Source organism: Saccostrea echinata, unplaced genomic scaffold (assembly GCF_033153115.1).
Source record: "Saccostrea echinata isolate AGI-Se365-2 ecotype Australia unplaced genomic scaffold, CSIRO_AGI_Sech_v1 ptg000054l, whole genome shotgun sequence".
NCBI classification, from domain to species: domain Eukaryota; kingdom Metazoa; phylum Mollusca; class Bivalvia; order Ostreida; family Ostreidae; genus Saccostrea; species Saccostrea echinata.
The window spans coordinates 33,459,967-33,480,609 of record NW_026889803.1 but is presented as its reverse complement, the minus strand read 5'-3'; the positions used below and the strand labels follow the sequence as shown (position 1 = coordinate 33,480,609).

The 20,643-nt window shown below is 32.4% G+C and overlaps 1 long non-coding RNA gene across 1 annotated transcript; it reads left to right on the top strand.

Annotated features, from left to right (window-relative positions):
• The first annotated feature begins 457 nt into the window (after positions 1-457).
• Positions 458-20,594, top strand: LOC133206373 (uncharacterized). Its single transcript, XR_009723756.1, has 6 exons — positions 458-564; positions 831-977; positions 4,086-4,305; positions 5,681-5,780; positions 12,640-12,724; positions 19,550-20,594. It is a non-coding gene; the product is annotated as an uncharacterized LOC133206373 (long non-coding RNA).
• Positions 20,595-20,643: the final 49 nt, after the last annotated feature.

The following is a 20,643-nucleotide window of genomic DNA, read 5'->3' as shown; positions in this document are numbered from 1 at the left end:
CAAGGAATTTTTGGTTGTTAGTGCCCCCCAAAGAAAATGCATGGCTGTCCCCCTCCCCCAAACTGAAATTGCTTCTTACGGGCCTGTATTTATTGATTTTTTTTTTAAATGTTTCATTTATTTATAAACCTATTAAGTGTTTCATTTTGAAAAGAAATATTAGAAGATAATCATAATTTCAGAAAGAAGTTGAAATTAAATAATAAAAGAGACCCTAAGAAAAATTGCTTGTTGTCATTGTCAAGCTTGAACAAGTCCTGATTCATATGAAACAGATCCTGATCAATTTAAGCATTTTTTTTTTAACATATAATGAAAAAAATACTGTTTATCTTATGCAGTTGCCATGGAGAAATTAACTTGCTTATACTCTCAATTTAGTTATAAAACCATATAACAAGCAATAATTTTTTTATTTTAATAAAATTGTTATGCAGAGTCTACATATATTACTTGTATATCTACATATGTAGATTAGAAACTTTCGGTCGGGTTCAGTTTAATTTTGATCGGGTTAGTTAATACATTGTTGAGTCTTTTGATCAGCATGGACATGGTTTGATGGTATGATAATATTTTTACAGTTTCAATTTTTAAACTTTCCAGGAAAGTTTAATTCCTGCATTTTGTACAATGGCTATATATATGCTGTATATTTTCCCATGAATTTTTTTTTGAAATTATATTTTTAAAATTCTGACAAGATTTCTGAGGAAATTTTTAACTGCCTAGGGTGAGATTTATGACAGTCTGAGACATTTTAAACCAAGTCTCTGAATAAATTAGATTTTGTTGACTTGTTTGCATTTATGCATTTATTTTTATTATAGTGTGTTCGGTACCACATAACATGCGAGAATACCTTCTCCGGTATGTTGGAGAGAAGATTAGCAAGAAAAAATCGCGTGAGAAAATGAGAAGTTGACAGAAAAAGATTTTTTTCATTATCGAAAGGGACATGTACAACATCCATAATGGTAAGAAAAGATAATTATTTATAGTCATATTTATTTGTTTCTATAATGTTTCTTTCGATAACTTTTCACTCATATTGAAAAGCCAGCACTTGAGAACCTCTGTACTCAGTACCCTTGAGCAATGAGTAATTTTGTTCATGCCAGCACCTACTACAACATGGGACCTCAGTTTCATTTGAACACCGGTCTCCACATCCTGCAGTGGGATTCGAACCTGTGATGTTAGGATCAACTCCTCTATCTGTGACTCTAAAGCAAACACTTAAACCACTGCGCCATGCAAGCAGCTAGTCATACATATATTCCTTATGATGTGAGCTAGCATTATGAAAATTACATGTGCTGTAGATCATAGGTTGCTACATAGTTCTTTGTATGTTGCGCTAAAAAAATATGGTGTTCAACTTCATAGGTCTGGGACTAAAAGTTTATGAGGACATACTGTCTTAATATCACCCTCCCATTATCATCTGATCAGTACTATTAAGCAGGAAAACAAATATTTGAAGAGACATACTGTAAAAATAATTTTGTAAGATCTTGGAAAACATGTAATTTTGGAAGTAGATTGACATATAAGTATATAATTTTTTTTTTTGTGGAAAACAGTTGATTAGGGTAGGTGGTCACTGGTGTGATTTTGACCCATTATCTGATTATTTCTCATACTTAACTTAAGTTTTGTTCGAGTATATGTCAATGTTTGTTATGCTACAACGTTTTCTGGGTAATTTTCTCTATGGAATACCTTTTTACAAGTTTTCTTCTTTTTTTTGGAATTATTTATTGAATTTGCGAAATACATGTGTTCGACTTACAAGATATATGTGTTGGGTTATTTCTAGTTAGAACAATCTAACTTTGTCTCGGAACAAGCCCTCGATCACCACAGTTAGAATATGTCCCATATACTAGCAATGTAGCATATTGGAAAGGATCCGCTCAGAAATGATTTTGAAGAATACAAAAAAAATTGCACTGAAAATAACTATCAAATTAATCATAACAAACCTTTTTGAGATTTTATATGCCTTTTAACCTAAAAAATAATCCATAGAAATAAGAAAATTCAACTCATTTTCTCAACCTTTTTTCCTCATTTCAAAGGACAAGGTATGGTAACGGCAGAATCTGGCCCCTTATTTGATGTAAAAATCAGAACATAGTTAAAATAGTGATAGTTTGTAGTTAAGAACTAAAAATGATGCTTGTTTTAAAACCAGCACTAATTTTGATTCAAAGCTTACACGGAGACCAGAAGAGGGTGCAGAAGTAGGACAATTTCCTGAATTTTCTCAATTCTATTGGAATATCCTCAAATTTGATATACTTTTCACTTCGGGAAATATAGAGCACAAGCTTGCCTATCTGAGATTTTTATACATAAGATGCATCTGATACTAGTATTTATTATATACCCAACAGTGTATCACTCAATTTTACTGTAGATTTTGTACAATCACGTGACGCTGTGATCCGACTTTCCGGATCACCACACTGTGGTTTTCTGAATCCATATCAGCCCTCTCTGAAATTGATGACGTAGTACACAGAAACATGACGTTATTTTTCTTGCGCATCAAAAAGTCCCTTGACAGAATGCTTTGTTTAATGGAAAAATATTAAATAATTAATCTCAGAAGTTTTTAAAACTATATCTTGTTAGTTGTAAGGGGGTATATAATAAATTTATCATTATAACAGTAACTTGATCCGAAGAGCCGTATCACGTCTCGTTGACAGGCGCGGATCATCAGATCAAACTCGACGCTTCGCATCTCGTTTGATCTGATGATCCGCGCCTGTCAACTCGACGTGATACGACTCTTTGGATCAAGTTACTGTTATAATAATATATATATGAAATATATAAATTTGGTAGATAGGCAAGCTTGTGCTCTATGTTTTCTGAAACAAAATGTTCTGTAAAATCGATGAACATTTGCATAAAATGAGAAAATTCGGAAATTGACATATTTTCTAATCTTCCTGTGACCTGTATGTATCACATAACTTAGAACCAATACTCATTTTCTGGCAGGGGTGACAACAGGTTTCTAATGATAAACTGTTGTATCATTCTAAACAACACCCCAAACCAGGGGCCAAAAAGGGGTCTTAGCCTATCTTGTCCTTTACACGCCATGTTGAATTCGGAACTCTCTGGATTGTTCATAGAAAATGCAGTCAGTTCGAGTTATCGAACTTGCTTATTTTGATAAATTGCCAATACACGGAACGTAGGACAATATCATTTTAATGATTAGAACATCCTAATCTAGGTTATTGAGATCACAGCAACAATATATAAACAAAATTAAAATTGAAATTATAATTCGCATCATCTCTTTTAAAAAAGAAAATATAAATTCATATTATTTTGTAAAACCAAAAAATATTGGTTTAAATATACTGACAATAAAAAAAAGAGACAATAATTCTCAAATTATGAATAACTTTAAAACATTGAGTGCACCTACAAGCACAGATCCCATGATTTGTAATATAATGCACACACAGGCATGTAAATCAAACATACAGATTTTCACTGATTAGCTAATATACATGTAGAACTAGTTTCAACTAAATACTCGTACAAATACAAAAGAAATAAATAATTATTTTCCAAGCAAATAAAATGAAGAAATTAAAAGTTTTTGATTTTATTTTGATTTAAAAATTATCAAAGAATATTTAAGTCGAACTTCATGAAAAAGAAAAGCTGAAATCAAAATATTTGTATCAATTTAAATGTCATGCTTGATAAATTTTGGAAATACTGACAGATACACCCTTGCATAACACATATACATGACTAAAATTGTAAATTTTTAGAGACTTTGGATATGCATGGTGTCAAACTTTGTCTCATTTTAATATAAAATGAAAAAATTATAACTGATTAAAGATATTGTGATCTGTATTGTAGCATAAATATTGTGATACCTAATATAGTATATTAGATATAGAATAGTAGACGAAAGTGTATTATCCCAGCCCTTTATATTTGCAGTGCAGTATAAAACAGTTCAATTATATAATAATGAAGTCAAGAGAATATGGACATGATTATATGTAAATTAATAGATTTTGTTTTCATTTTTGCAGGTGTGTCTGATGGAATTTGTCATTTCATTAATAAATAATGCTGATAAAGATGCAAACTTAGCAATTGTGCCTAAAAAGTGACAGCTTTGACAAAGAAATATATCCATATATAACAGTTACTGGTACTGTATGAATGCAGTGAAAGGATCCAGATGAACAAATGAAGAGATTAAGTACAATTTACATCAATTACTTGGATGAAGAGAATCTGCAACATGGGGTAAGGTATACTAGTATTTGCTGCTTTATTAGTTATAAACTGTAAATAAATTGTTAGCAGAAAATAGACACAAAAGCTTTAATTAAAGCAAATCAGGGGTAAATACTAACTTTTAAAGCATGCAGATACTCAGTGATAGACTGATAGTTTGATAGTATCATAAAAACCAAAAGAACTTCAGTGACTTTGAATTCCTGATAGCCCTAGCTGTTAATGAACTAGTTGCCCATTACAGCCTTTGGCTGCTTATGGAGTCATGAAGTGATTGTTGGGGGAGAAGGAAATGAATTCCCAGTGGAGATGGGTATGAAGGTTAAAAATAGGGCCACAAAGAACCAGGTTATGGTGAGGCAGACTTGCCTCCTTATTACATTTTATTGTAATTATTTAACCCTTCACTCTTTATGAGTGAAATAATTCTCGAATGGACATAAAACAACACTCAATCAATCGGTCACACTTCACTCGCTGTTCACAGCACTTGTTGCTCTGTACTGGGCACTACTGGCTCACTTAAGCAGGTTAAGTTCAGTTTGGTGTTTACTAGTCATTCCAATGATAAATAAGTCTGAAGAACATTTTTTGTGAGTCGACTGCACATCAGTGCAACACCTAGGGATCAATTTACCTGGCATCTGTCTGTCTGTCCATCTGTCACACCTTATATCTCAAGAATTGTAAGAGGTTTAATTGTTTTTGATATTTGGTTAATATTTTGCTTGGCACTCTGACTTTTTTTAAATACCATGGTTGCCAATCTTGTGACCCTTGAACTTACCTTTGACCTACTTATAAAAAAGTTTAAAGTGCCAATATTCAGCATATTTTTGATAATTTAAAAGAGGTAAGTCTATGCTATTAATAGCATGTGCACAATTTATCATAAATTATAATGAAAAATACCAGCATTATAGTTCACTTGACTTTGACCTTTGTTTTACTTTTCAAAAAGTATTTTGAATGGTTAATTTAACTTAAATGTTTTGATTTTCTAGAAGTAGTGTTTTGATAATTAGCATTGATGAGCTCATGACACTCTACTTTGAAACTTTTTGATATCCAGTTATCACACAAACTAAAACTTAAATCCTATGAAAACAAATCGGGATCAGTATACCACAATGGGTGGTAATGTAGACTGACAATTGCAGTAAAGACAGCCTGAAATCTCTTTAGAAAAAAACTGTTGAAAAGATTATTGACCATTATATGGTGACATCTCTATTTTAGTGAAAAATTCTTAAACAGGATGTAAAACGACATACAATTAAACAATCAATCCAACTACTGAGTGAGCTTTCTCGCTTGTGAACTACCAATTATGTCCAATTGGAAGTAATATTTGAATGTTTTAAAATGTGATTGTACATTGTAGGAAATAATGTTCCTATAGAAAAGTCAAAGAATGTATACATGTGAGATTCTGAAGTAGCCGTACATGATGAGTAGGAATTTGAAGTGAATTATGGGAAAAGGTATGTAATCCATTAGTTTGCTTTAAAGTTAGTGATTTTAAATCTGAACACACTGTAAAAGGAATTTTTCTGCCATATTCCTTTATTCACGCTATATTGTAGAGTCCCTATATAAGCCACTCACTTAGTCACTGTTCAGTGTAATCTGTTGGGACCTGTCTGTATAGACAGACTGACGTATGGGTAGCAACAAAAAATTACTGTGTACTTCTTTCACGGCAGGAGAGAAAGATGCCAATGAAACTTACAACAGTCGCACAGGTCAGTGCAGTATACAAACTACACAAGTACACGTAACTGCAATAAAATAAATAAACAAAGGCAATGCAAGATAACCAGCATGAGCATGTGTCACCATTCCACTCCGATACCTGTGACAATAAAGCAGTCAGGTGTAACAAATGCGAAGAGTATACCCTGGTGCTGATATAGTAGATGATATTTAATCGAATATGGTGTATGCCTATTTATGAGATGTGGTCAGCTTTAATTGATTGTTTTTCTCTGACTATATGTACCATAGGTCATAGTCATTTATGGTATATATACAGTGGCGCCATGTTTATCCGAACACTTCACCTTCCAGATGCTATTTTTCGGGAATAGATTTTTTTCCATGTCATTCTGTCTCATTAATCCAGAAATTCGTGTTCCACATCCGAACGGTAGATTTCTACTACAAAACGTAATAGTTCATTGAAAAATGACTCGTTTATCCGGATGGTAATTTTTCAAGAAATGACTTTTTCATACTTATCTTCAGGGGTTGAAATTTTCCTGGAAATCTCACTAGCCCAGGGGCTACTGATTAGGAAAAAATTACTAGCCCAAATAAGAAACAGTTCAAAATTAATCAATATTATTTTTAACAAACTTAAGCCAAAGAGGCGTCCGGATAAACAAGGCACCACTGTATATATCTATAATACATGCATATAAATGTACTTGCTATTAACAGTGAGTACAGTAAAATTTTCCCATTAAGTATATTAATTTTTTCTATGTGGTTTACTTTATGCCCAATTATCAGCAGTTTCCATAATTGCCATATTTAAGTATAAGAACTAGGTTGCTATAGCAGACAAAAGGTAAATATAAAAAATCTAAAGTGCAAGGTACTTTATCACTGATTGAATGTTAATTAGGGCCTGCATGAAATGTTAAAGCTATATAGGATTCACATTGTCCATCTTTATATGTCTTTCAGCCAGCAATTAACACTTCAGTTGTGACACAATAAACAAGTTTTAGTTTATGCAGTGTAATACTATACAGGGTATTGATGCATACAGTAAATGAGATCATTAGAATGGTGTATTATATACTGTATATACTTGATATCAACAATTTTTCTCAGTGGTCTACTTTATGCCCAATTATAAGTGGTCTCCTCAATGGCCATATTTAAGTATAACATATGTATAAGTACAGGTTGCTATAGCAGACAAAGGTAAATATAAAAATCTAAGTGCAAGGTACTTTATCACTGATTGAATGTTAATTAGGGCCTGCATGAAATGATAAAGCTCTATAGGATTCACATATTGTCCATCTTTATGTCTTTCAGTCCAGCAACACTTCAGTTGTGACACAATAAATAAGTTTTAATTTGATATGCAGTATAATATAATACAGGGTATTGATGCATATAGTGAATAAGATCATTAGAATGGTATATTTATATACTGTATATACTTGATATCAAAGGTTAATTCAATTTACTCAATTTTTCTCACTGGTCTACTTTATGCCTAATTATAAGTGGTCTCCTCAATGGCCATATTTAAGTACATGTATAAGTACAGGTTACCATTGAAGACAAAAGGCATATACAAAACTCTAAAGACCATGATACTTTGATACTGATTGAATGCTGATCTGGACCCTTGAAAAGCACTTACTCTTAGTCTTATTTATATGACAATGTGTGGTTTTGATATAAGTTAACTGAATTACCTAGGAAACCATGGTAACATATTTCTATCTGTTTTGGATGTTTTTGCATAAGCAAGGGCTTGGGTCATGCATAAACTTTTCACATTTTTCAACTTCTTCTCAAGAACTACTGGACAAGTTTAAACCAAACTTGTCACAAAGTATCTTTGGAATAAGCATGATAAGGATGGCAATGATTAACTGGTTTATTAACTATTAAGAAAGATCATAACCAGTTAAAATTTTCATAACCAGTTTTGTAACCAGTTACAATTTACATACTAACCACTTAGTAGATACAGTAGCTGCAACGTTATTGTTGACAACTTACACGAACGATCACGTTAGACGAATGATTCCGCACGATTCACACACGATAAAATCTGTTACACGAACGATCCTTCACACACACGATTCTACACGTTACACAATCTTACATGATTGCTAACGTAAACTCACGATTCTTAACGCAAAATAGTTCAAATTCTTTAGGAATGGATTTTTTCAAAAAGAAATAAGGCTTAATACTTATCTTAGATTTCAAATAATGATTGATTTTATTTCATCGACTTTGAAAAATGAAAAAAAAAAAAAAAATAGAAATGGATATTTCTGGAACTAAATACATGTATGATTTATGAATTATTTTAGATTACAAAAAATTATGTAATTCTCTGACTTTAGAAAACTGATTGTTTTTTTCTCGTTCTATCAGAAGATGTACATGTAGGTGGACCGTGAGTTTTGATTGAATTGGATTTCATAATATGCAGAAAGGGATAAGTTTGAAAAAAATGGCATGAAAATGAATTAAATTATAAGTTATATCCACATTTCAATTTGTGAATCTCTAAAATCAACAATTATTTTACAAATCATTTATTTGCAGAAATTAAAAAAAAATAATCAAAAGTAACCTCCAGAGATAACACTGATAAACGAAACCCCGAGAATCATGTCGTGTAAATGTACATTCACCGACTAAATACTTATGTAAGCATTGAGAATTATTTATTTGTAAAAATGTTTATTTTTGATCTATTGATTTTAAAAAAATCTTGACCATAATTAGCAATAAATATAATTAACATCAGAGAAAAAAATCAAACATCTAAGTACGGTTTATCAGAAAAAAAATCATGCTATTTGACGAGAACACAATATTGTACGACTTACTATATTGTTTATTTCCAAGCGATAATTAGTTCATTCTGTTTTCAATTATGTAAATCGTGCTTCATTTCTTTTTAATTTGGATTGTAAAAAAAAACATACAAGTGAAATGCTTGTATAACAAAAACATTCCAATAAAAACTTACAAAACAAAATTTACACGTTTCTTAAGGCACGATCACGCACGATTAAAACCGCAAACGATTGAGTCTGATACACGCACGATCTCGCACGTTACACGAACGATCACGTATGTTACACGAACGATTCTACACGATTCTTTTGTCAACAATAACGTTGCAGCCACTGGCAATCGAATACAGAATTGCAAATCGGTTAACCGCAAAATGTTCCGACCAATTAATCGGTTAATCGTATCAAACTACACAATGTCATTTTCTTGACTTTTTTCAAGTACCTCTATTCCTATGCACAAGAAGTCTTTAAAAAAGTTGTTAGAGGTCAAAATCATTCTATTTGTCTTTCTTGATCATAAAACTACGCGCATATTTTTTTTCAATAGACAAGAAAAAATTCAGAAAACCATGAACCATGCCTGAGATATCGTGGATAATTTTCATGAGCGGATGTCACACAAATTCATTCTTCATTATCACCATAATCAAAACTAAGTCTAAATTGTATCACTTAAGGGGAAGAAGGACCTTGAGCTCAAAAAAATCTTTGTCATTCAATTTTTTTCATATTTTGTATATTTCTAATTTAGTATGTCCCACATATCTTAAAGCAGTTATATCAGTAGGTTTCTGACCTTATTTTAGAGATATTGATTGACAAATACTATGCCCTGCAGTATCTAAGTGGAGTTTTAATTCTTCATGTTTCCGGGCCCAATACTCTGTCCATAATGGGATTTTTTAAGCATATATAAAAAAATATGCAAGTGGACAAGTATCTCTTAAAATATTTCAGAGTATGAATAGGTTTAAAATTCGAAAAAGCAATTTTATCCTGTCACACCGCATCTGGATAGGGAAAATTACGTACTTTTTGAGACAACTTAAGCAACAAAAAAAAACGTAATTTACAAAAAATTCTATCATTCAATATTTTTAAATTTATGTTGAAATGCAAGTCCTTCAAATTATTGGTTAACTTTAAAAATTTTGAATGGTGAAGCTGACCTCAATATTGCACAGGACATCATTACAGAGGACATAAGCATGACAAAACGTGTCATATTTACATTTCTTGAGTACGGGAAAAACCAACTATGACGTCACATGTAAGCTAAATAAGCGAAATAAGATATGCCTACACAAGATTTCTGTCATCAGCCATGCAATCATAATTTTTATGTTCCCCGTTTCTCAAAATATTTCATCACATACTGATTATGACCTGATTTTACATAATAATACCGCCCCTGTATTCACCGAGTATGATCTTGCTGTACTGATAGATTGTGTATGACGTCACCGACTTATGGACGCGCAGTTTAGGGAAACAGAGGAGTGGATCAATCTTTTTCATAATTTGTTAATGTTTACATGAATGTTAAAACTTTTTACTTTTTTATATAAGATGGAAATTTAAGTTAAAAAAAAAAATGTCAAAAAATTATACAAGAACTGATGCTTTACATGTTTTGGACTTATATAAACGGAGATTATGACGTAGATAAAAAGAGTCATGTGACCATGTGTCCTTCATCCCCTTAATTTACAATGTTTGTATTATAATCTAATGTGATAGATAACTGCAAAAGATACACACACACCAATTCATGGTGCTCAACGATGATTATTATCATTAAAGAATTAGAGGACAGTCGGGGTAACGACATGATGTTTTAACAGTAATTAACATATCTCAGACTGACCAATTACCCCACAATTTTAATCTGGAGAGCCATAATGACCTCCCAATCAGCCTAAATAAATAAATGAAAACGCTAAATTAAATGATTAGGTAGGAATTTCTATTTTGAAAATGAATTTTAGTACATTGCCTTCAGTTTTACATATATTATAATTTTTTTACGACTAATCGATTGCAGATTTTCTAACCGATTGCCATGCCATTGTTCCAACCGAGTAATCAGTTAACCGGTTAGAAATTGCCATCCCTAGTAAATAGTTTTTGTCAATGAGTATTTGTATTTACTTTTTCAATAATATTTTCATTTTTTGAAATAAAACTTGTAACATGTTTCAAACTGAAATGTGACAATCAAGCAGTTACCATATCTTGCCGAATATAATATGCATTGGTTTAAATATGCACCCCCTTTTTCAGCCTGATAACTTGGGGAAAATTACAGCTCGGTTGTAAAGATTATTTGCTACAAAATCTTATTTCGTACAGGGCACAAGTTATTTAAACATTAAGATTTTAACAGACTTGAAATTTCTTTGACAATAACTTAAAGATAAGTCACTTAACATATGTGTTGTAATCAACACACACCCAAAGCTTAAAAAATGAAGAACGAAGGTTATAAATCGACCTCTCAAATATGAAACAGGGCTCTCAATTGTCTATAATTGGGGCCGTTCAAGGGCCCCACTCCCAATTCAAAAAAAGGTGCCTTTTTTCCCAATAAATGTGTTAATTTTCCCAATAATTAAAGAAAATATAGCTGGATATATACCGGTAATAACTTAACTTGCTATTCATATTCCTCTGTTTTATAAAACAAATTTAGTTGATAACGAAGACCGGAAACCCAATATATATGATTTTAAAGTACGTATAATGGTTATTCTAAAATTTCCTAAAAGGTCTTTATTTTCCCAATCTTCCCAAAAAGCAGTGTGAAAATGAAAACAATTATATGTACAGCAAATAAGAAGTGCCCTATCTTGTCAAAAATGTGATTGGAATAGATAGACCATTTCTTTATCCAGGTGAATATCATTACCGCTACATTTTCAAAATGGTAATTATTTACCGCTACATACTCATTACCGCTGCAAAAAATGTACACATTACCACTACATTTAAAAGTTTACATTACGAATACATTGCCTCTTTCATTAGCCAATGGATTATGCATGTACAGATTGATACAAAGTACATGTACAACATATCCAAGCATAAGACCTTTTTCCACTGCTCACCATGGGAGACGAAAGTAGGGCTTAACAGGGTGGCTTTTTCTCACTTTTTTATTAGTCCCCTACCGGTGAAACCAGGGAATTATAGGTTTCCTCTGAGTCTGTCCATCTGTCTGTCTGTCCCTCTTTCAGTCTGTCCCATTTGTTTTCCGCACTTTTTTGTAAACGCTTGCAGATATTGAGCTGAGTTTTGGTATGTAAGTGTATCTTGATGAGTTACAGTTCAAGTTTGCATTTTGTTATGCTTCTTAATCAATGATTTTTAATGGAATTGTGGCAATTCAATTTTTAGTGGGAACCAGATTACACTTGCCGGTAGGGGACTAGTATTGCTAATGCAATACTCTCAAAATGCTTGTTTAATCTTAATTATAGTAGGTATTTAAGTATGCAAGTACAATACTGTACATATAAATGCTTGTTCAAAATAAAGTTTTTCTTGTAATTTCAGCCCAATGCAACAGAAACTAAAAATTCAAGAACCTATTGGTAATTAATCTGATGTTTTTTAAATAGATTGATCGAAAGTACATGCAATATAATTCATACTATATAAAGGTGCAGTGTTTAATTGATTTGTTACAAAAAAGAGCAATGACCATATCACCAATGCTAATGTAGTGGTAAATATTTTTAATATTTAATAAGTTCCACATTTTTTTTTTTCACAGTGAAATGGTAAAAAAGAAACTGCTAGCGCTACTGTGCAGACTACCATCAATCAACATGATCAACATAATCAAGTAATCCTTCTGAGTAAGTGACCTGTAGTATTATCTGTTTTCACCTAGGCCAATATGAGAAGGATGAAAGTTATTATACTCAATACACAAGTTTGGAGATTGTAGCTCTTCAACAAGAGAAACACAAAAAGAAGCCATATCCGCATGAAAGTGGCAGAGATTGTTGATAAAGTATACACAATCATGATTAAATAAATGTCAAAATGATGGCTTAATTAGGGCCTTTTAAAATGTAATTAATATTAAAGAAAGATTATACATGCATATTATGTCAAGCAATGATGATTTTGGTGATCATATTGAGCTATACTTTAGTAATACAGGTTTTTGGATGCTTGAGTCTCTGATTGACAATATATATGTAGTTTTTGGAGACCAATAATCTGTCAGAATTCCCATGGGTACCAATTGCAACTTGTTGTTAGGCTAGCAGACCTCTTTTTATATTCATATGAAGCAGAATTTATTCAAAATCTTACACATGAGAAGAAGAAAACACTTGCTGTGGTCTTGAACTCGACAGTGAGATATATCGATGATATATTATCAATTAACAACAGTTATTTCCATTCATATGTCAACTATATATATTATACCCCAGTGAGCTTGAAATAAAAGATACCACAGAGTCTGACACATCTGTTTCATGTTTGGATATTATTTATTTCCATCCCTAATTAAAATTTTATAAATTAATTATGTACATGTAATATTAAATGCATGTTTCTTGGAAAGTAATGTTTTAAGTGTTTCCTTACTACTATTAAGGATTTTCATGGTATATCAGATTCTTGTTTATTATCCTTTTCTAAGTGTTACTTTTCTCTAAGCAGTAAACAGGCAGTTGTATCACTAATGATAGGTGGAGACACATATGAAGTTACCTACAGTTACAGCCAAGGTTTAATGAAGAATCATCTGGAGTCTGGCAGTGAGAGTGACAGTCGGCAGTGGATACTCACTCCTCTAAGGCACCTGATCCCACCTCGGATGTTTTTGAGGTAGAGGTTGCACTGCTCAAATCATAATTTGAATGAACTTTTGAGCTTAAATACTATTCATTGTCTCCATATTTCGTTTTATAAAATCTAGTTTAAATTAGGATGATTGAAAACAAATGAATCATCAATCCCTTTGAGAGAAGACACTTCCTAGATTGTACAAATTCATTCTAAAAAAAAATAGTGGAATCTTTAAAATTATTACGAGGGGAAAGAGTCAGTGTTTCATTTAGAATCCTGACGTGCAGTGATCAGATGCCTATATATTAGAGATCCATTTTTCTTTCTTCGTATTATTATAAGATTTTTCCAGTGTGTTTTTTTCCCCAGATATTCTTGGTATTTATTATTTAAATTTTGAGCTGATTAGTGCATCCAAATAAACAGTTATAGACCAGTATATTGAACATGTCCTACTAGCAGGTTTATGAAATATATGGAGATAACAAACAGTATTAGAGCTCAAAAGTTCGTTCAAACAATACAATTCAGGAGCAGAACAATACGGACCTCTAAAACATCAGAGGTGGGATCAGGTGCCATGGAGGAGTGACCATCCCCTGCTGACCAGTCACACGCCCGGTGTGCTTCCTGTCATGATCTGGGAAAAATTAGAAAAATCTGTATGCAATTCAGTGTGTAAATAATGGCCTGGAAATAAGATTTAAAACGTCAATCAGCACTTGACTTAATGATAGATTGTATTTTCTGACAAGCATCAAGGTCATTGTATCGACCATATAACTATTGTAATGATGACTTTAAACAAGACTGATGATATTCTTGTTTCATCAACTTGTTTGTCAATAACTTACTTTGTTTTAGAAATTGTTCATAGGTAGAGCATGCTCTTGCGTATCGAATCAACAGAGAGATATGAACCCTGTATGCAGGTGATGAGGGTATATTGCTGCATAAGTAAGGGAAGTTAATGATTGAAAAGTTAGTCATAAAGGTTTGTTGTTAGGTATTAACCTCTTTTTATAGAAAATTATCAAAATATGAAACAGATGTGTCAGACTCCAGGGATAGACTTTAACTTTCATATTCACTTGTCCTTTGGGACAACAAATTTTGACTTGTCCAAATGCAAAACTTGGTTGCCCAAACCTTAGAAAGAAGAAAATACGGGTAATTTAATTTATGTGCAATAAAGTACTTTCTATTGGCAAGTTAACTGCCAAGAAAAAATGTTGATGTGTCAGTTATCCTACAATTGTAAATTCTGTACATGTATACCACTGTCCTTTCATTTATCCTGAAAACTTGCACTGCCATGCAGCAGTATATATTTTCTTTAAAATAAAATTCATATTTTAAATATATATATATTATTTTGATTTTTTTCTCTGGAAAACTGAGGCCACACTAAAGGAAAACAGTTGTTATGTTTTGAAACATACATATCCTGATCAGAATACATTGTTTGCCGAGAATAACTGGTGTTCTCTGAGTGAAAAAACAAACTATTCTTGTTTAAGAAACTATTTTTGATATGTTCTTGGCAGAAAGTGTTATTGTTTTGTTTAAAACTAATGCAAGATATGAAAAAAAAAAAAAAGAAAGTTTTTATCTGAAATATTCACTTGCCCAATCGGACAAGTACATTGGCATTTTCACTTGCCTTAACTGGGAATTAACTTGCCCCGGGCAATCGGACAACGGTTAATGTCGATCCCTGGACTCTGTGGTATCTTTAAATTATCAAGCTCATTGGGATAATTGTGTTGAAATATGAATGGAAATAATTAATACCGTAAAGTCACGTGTATCGGACGCACTTTTTTTTTTCAGAAAAATTGTTCAAAAGTGTGGGTGCGTGCATTACATAGGAACTAAATTCAACTCCTTTTTCTGGACATTTTTTCTTAACTCTTATGAGTGATTTTCACTGTTACCACATTGTAAGTTTATTACATATTATTCCCCAATTCTTGAATGATAGTCACGTATGACAGATCGCTGATAAATAAATCAACAAACAGAAATATAAAAAGATATTTCCATTAAAATATTATTCAAAATTAAATATATATATATGTATATTTAAAATAAATTATTGCAGCCCCGAGGACCGGGCTGCTCTATACATATAAGTTTAAGTGTTGGTATATGGGGATTGAGGTGGGAGAAGTTATTCAGAATTAAAGGTTTTTTTAAACATTAAAAACATTGTTTATCAGAATGTTCTTTCCCTTTATAAATTACGAGATACACAATATATTTACTTCCATAAAGTGAATCTATAAAATATATATGTTTTTCATATTTAATACATAAAGTTGCTTATCATTTACTATCGAAAAAACGACAGGTCCCTTTTTTTAGAACATCGAATTTTACTTATCGCATAAAAACGTAAAAACGTACTTTACACAGTTCGTGTTTTATATTCTTAAAGTGAAAGACATTTTTGAAAATAGGTGATGCATGTGTCTGGTTTCAATTTATATTTTATGCAGCCAACATTTACTTGAGGAATTGATAAAGTTTAAAAGGGTATCGTTTTTTGTTCGAATTTCGTCCGACTATAAGTTTTCAAAATATTCTCGACTATCGTCTCCATCATTTAGATGCATGATTTTGTCACACATATCGAAGCGGTTTGATGATCAAGACTCATTTCCATTGTTTACTTTATTAATTTCCCGGGCGACAATTGATGGTTACATCAATGTTTTCTTGTCTTTTTCTAACTTGGATATCATCACTACCAAATTTAACTCCTCTCGACCCTAATGTAGGTCATATTTATTTATATAACAATTTCCAGCCATTTGGTTTTGAAACAACTGCCATTTTAAACAATACACTTGTAATCAGTAAAGTTTATTTAATGATAAATATTTTACACACCTTTTTAGTTACCTGGTATCACTTGTATACATAAGTGTGACATTAATTACGCTTGGGATGATTTGTTTACGTAAACACAGACACCTGCTTGGAATGCATTTTCAGCACAATATTGTAAAATGCTTAGGGTTATAGGGAAAAAAAAATACAGGACTTAATTTTTAATTTATACCAATCAAATAACAATTAAAATACAGACTATACTTAAATACTTATAAATAAAGCTTATATGTAAACTGAATTTTCCAAGAAAATTAGAAGTTGTATCCTACTTTCGTTTTTGAAATAATATGAATATTTTAACTTTTTAAACTTTTTCTTTGGAATAGTTGTGCTGTGAAAATAAGAGATACATCCGCATTTTTGGGGTAGCGTTTTATCAATAGGAACTGCATTTCTCTCAGGATTTTCCACCCAAATTTGGGGGTGTGTCTATTACAAGACTACGGCCTTTACACCTGACAATATGGTACTTCGTCAATATATCTAAATGTTAAAGGCGACAGCATGTATTTTCTTCTTCTCATGTATAAGATTTTAAATAAATTCTGCTTTGTATGAATACAAAAATAGGTTTGATAATAACGGAGCACAATTGGTACCTATGGAAATTCCAAGAGATTTTTGGAAGACCTTGTCTCTAAAAACCACATAGATATTGTCAGTCAGAAACTCAAGAATCTTTTTAATATCAACTTCAGAGTACTTGTGTTTACAATCAGTGTTTTTTACAAATAATTTTGCAAATGACAAGATAATTTAGTTTTTGAGTTCCACTTCTAATGAAAAAGCAGCTGTCAATAAACAAATCTCTCGTCCATACAAAAAAACAAAAAAGCATACCAAGGGTGATAATCTCAAAACTTAAGCATTGATCTGTTCGAAATAATTTTTTTTTATTGACATACGTTTAAGGATAAACAACAATACTTGAAATCACGATTACTTAAATTAGCGGAACTCTTTCACGGAGGTAGGAAACGTCTGTTGGATGGGGGCAGTGTACTATTGAATGCAATGCATGATCGATCATTGTGGAATTTATAAGGACTGATAAGAAAGAAATCCTAGAGAAATATCTTGCTAAACATGCACTGAACCAGCCTAATAAATTTTTGAGAGGAGCTAATCATGTATGTTGCATTTTTTACGATACTTTTTACTAAGCGGACTTTTCTTATTAAATTCTAAATGAAAATCGTTACTTTTGAAAGTTGATAAAATACTCTAAACTTTCCTTACTTGACAAATCTACAATTTGGAGTTCAACTCTTGGCAATACATTGTAGTTTCAGCATAATGATTGTTCGAATCATTCCATTGTCACCACTGTAATGTTATGCCCCAGAAATCTTGTGAGATTTAGAGCTTCCTTGACTCCCATGCTAATTAAAGAGCGGTTGTAAGTTAGATATATGTGAGATACTCGCAATACTACGTATTGCAAAATACTGGTACTTTTAATTCAATTCACATGTGCTCACCTTTAAAATGCATTCACAATTCTTTATAAAGTTGGTGACATTATGTATGAAAATATAAAGTCTAGTCACATATTTAAAGTATGCTTGTGGTACATGTATGCATTTTTTTTTTCTTGAACAGTAAAGGAAGGGATGAGAGAGTTCATTGAGTGCCATAAACTTTCATTTGTATGTTATTAGCTCACCTGAGCCGAAGGCTCAAGTGAGCTTTTCTGATCACATTTTGTCCGTCGTCCGTCCGTCCGTCTGTCCGTCTGTTCGTCTGTCTGTCTGTCTGTCCGTCCGTCTGTAAACTTTTCACATTTTTGACTTCTTCTCAAGAACCACTGGGCCAATTTTGACCAAACTTGGTACAAAGCATCTTTGGGTAAAGGGGAATTTAAATTGTTAAAATGAAGGGCCAAGTCCCCTCACAAGGGTAGATAATCAAGAGAAGACAAAAATAGGGTGGGGTCATTAAAAAATCTTCTTCTCAAGAACCACAGGACCAGTAAAGCTGAAACTTATATGGAAGCATCCTGGGGTAGTGTAGATTCTAAATTGTTCAAATCATGACCCCCGGGGGTAGGGCGGGGCCACAATGTGGAATCAATGTTTTACATAGAAATATGTAGGAAAAATCTTTAAAAATCTTCTTCTCAAGAACCACTGGGCCAGAAAAGCTGAAACTTATGTGGAAGCATCCTGGGATAGTGTAGATTTTAAATTTTAAAAATCATGACCCCAGGGGGTAGGGCGGGGCCACAATAGGGAATCCAAGTTTTACATTGAAATATATAGGAGAAATCTTTAAAAATCTTCTTCTCAAGAACCACTGGACCAGAAAAGCTGAAACTAATGTGGAAGCATCCTGGGGTAGTGTAGATTCTAAATTGTTCAAATCATGACCCCCGGGGGTAGGGCGGGGCCACAATAGGGAATCCAAGTTTTACATTGAAATATATAAAAAAATCTTTAAAAATCTTCTTCTCAAGAACCACTGTGCCAGAAAAGCTGAAACTTATGTGGAAGCATCCTGGGGTAGTGTAGATTCTAAATTGTTCAAATCATGACCCCCGGGGGTAGGGCGGGGCCACAATAGGGAATCCAAGTTTTACATTGAAATATATAAAAAAAATCTTTAAAAATCTTCTTCTCAAGAACCACTGTGCCAGAAAAGCTGAAACTTATATGGAAGCATCCTGGGGTAGTGTAGATTCTAAATTGTTCAAATCATGACCCCCGGGGGTAGGGCGGGGCCACAATAGGAAATACAAGTTTTACATTGAAATATATAGGAAAAATCTTTAAGAATCTTCTCAAGAACCACTGGACCAGAAAAATTGAAACTTATGTGGAAGCATCCTGGGGTAGTGTAGATTCTAAATTGTTCAAATCATGGCCCCTGGGGGGAGGGTGGGGCCACAATAGGTATTACAAGGGGGGAGTCTGGTAATGAACAGCATGGCCAAAGTTACTCAGGTGAGCGATGTGGCCCATGGGCCTCTTGTTTTTTAGAGATGGAGTAGTACACAAGCACAATTTTTTAAAGAAAGAAAAGTCAATGGAATGAAGAAAAGGTGAAGTGAATTGTCACTCATTATATTTTAAATTTAATGTGGACATGGTCATTATTTTAGTTATGTCATAACCTTCTTATCAATTTTAAGCAGTGCAGATAGATGCATTTCTTATTGCTTTGAATAGAATAAATTATGAAAAAAGTTTGTATATGTTTTTTGATATAGAATTTATATTAAAAAAAAAATTATCAATTACTGCAGTTTTGAATTTCAGTACACTAGAAATTTTTCTGCCCTGCCATGAATATGGCTGGGGCATATAGAGTTTGTCATGTCCGTCTTCCATCCTTTCAACCTTCTGTCTGTCCTTCCATTCCGCTTTGCTTTTAGCTCAGTTCAAAACTAAGTTTCAAAGAAACTATTCAAGATATTTTTATCAATCTTCATATGCTGATACATATTGAAAAGAGGTATTCAATTTCATCAACGTACCTTGACCTTTCCTTTAACTTTGACCTCACTTTTCTTAAATTAGTGTTTAGCTCAGTTTTAAAGAAACCATTCAAGATAGTGTAATCAAACTTCATATGCTGATACATACTGAATCAACATTTTTTTACCTTGACCTTTCCTTTGACCTTGACCGTACTTATCTTAAATAAGTGTTTAGCTCAGTTTTAAAGAAACCATTCAGGATAGCGTAATCAAACTTCATTTGCTGATACATACTGATGAGAGCTATTCAACTGCATCAACATTTTTTGATCTTGATTTTTCCTTTGACCTTCACCTCACTTTTTCTAAATTAGTGTCAAACTTCATATTCTGATACAGACTGATGTAAGGTATTTGACTGTATCAACATTTTTGACCTTGACATTTCATTTGACCTTGACTTCATTTTTCTTGAAATGGTGATTAGCTCAGTGTTAATTAAACGGTTTCCATTCAAAATATTTTTATCAAACTTATTTTGCTTATGCGTATTAGTGAGAACTATTCAACTGCATTAAAAATGTATGACCTTGAACTTTCCTGTGACCTGGAACTCACTTTTCTTAAATTTGCATTTTGCTTAGTTTTAAAGAA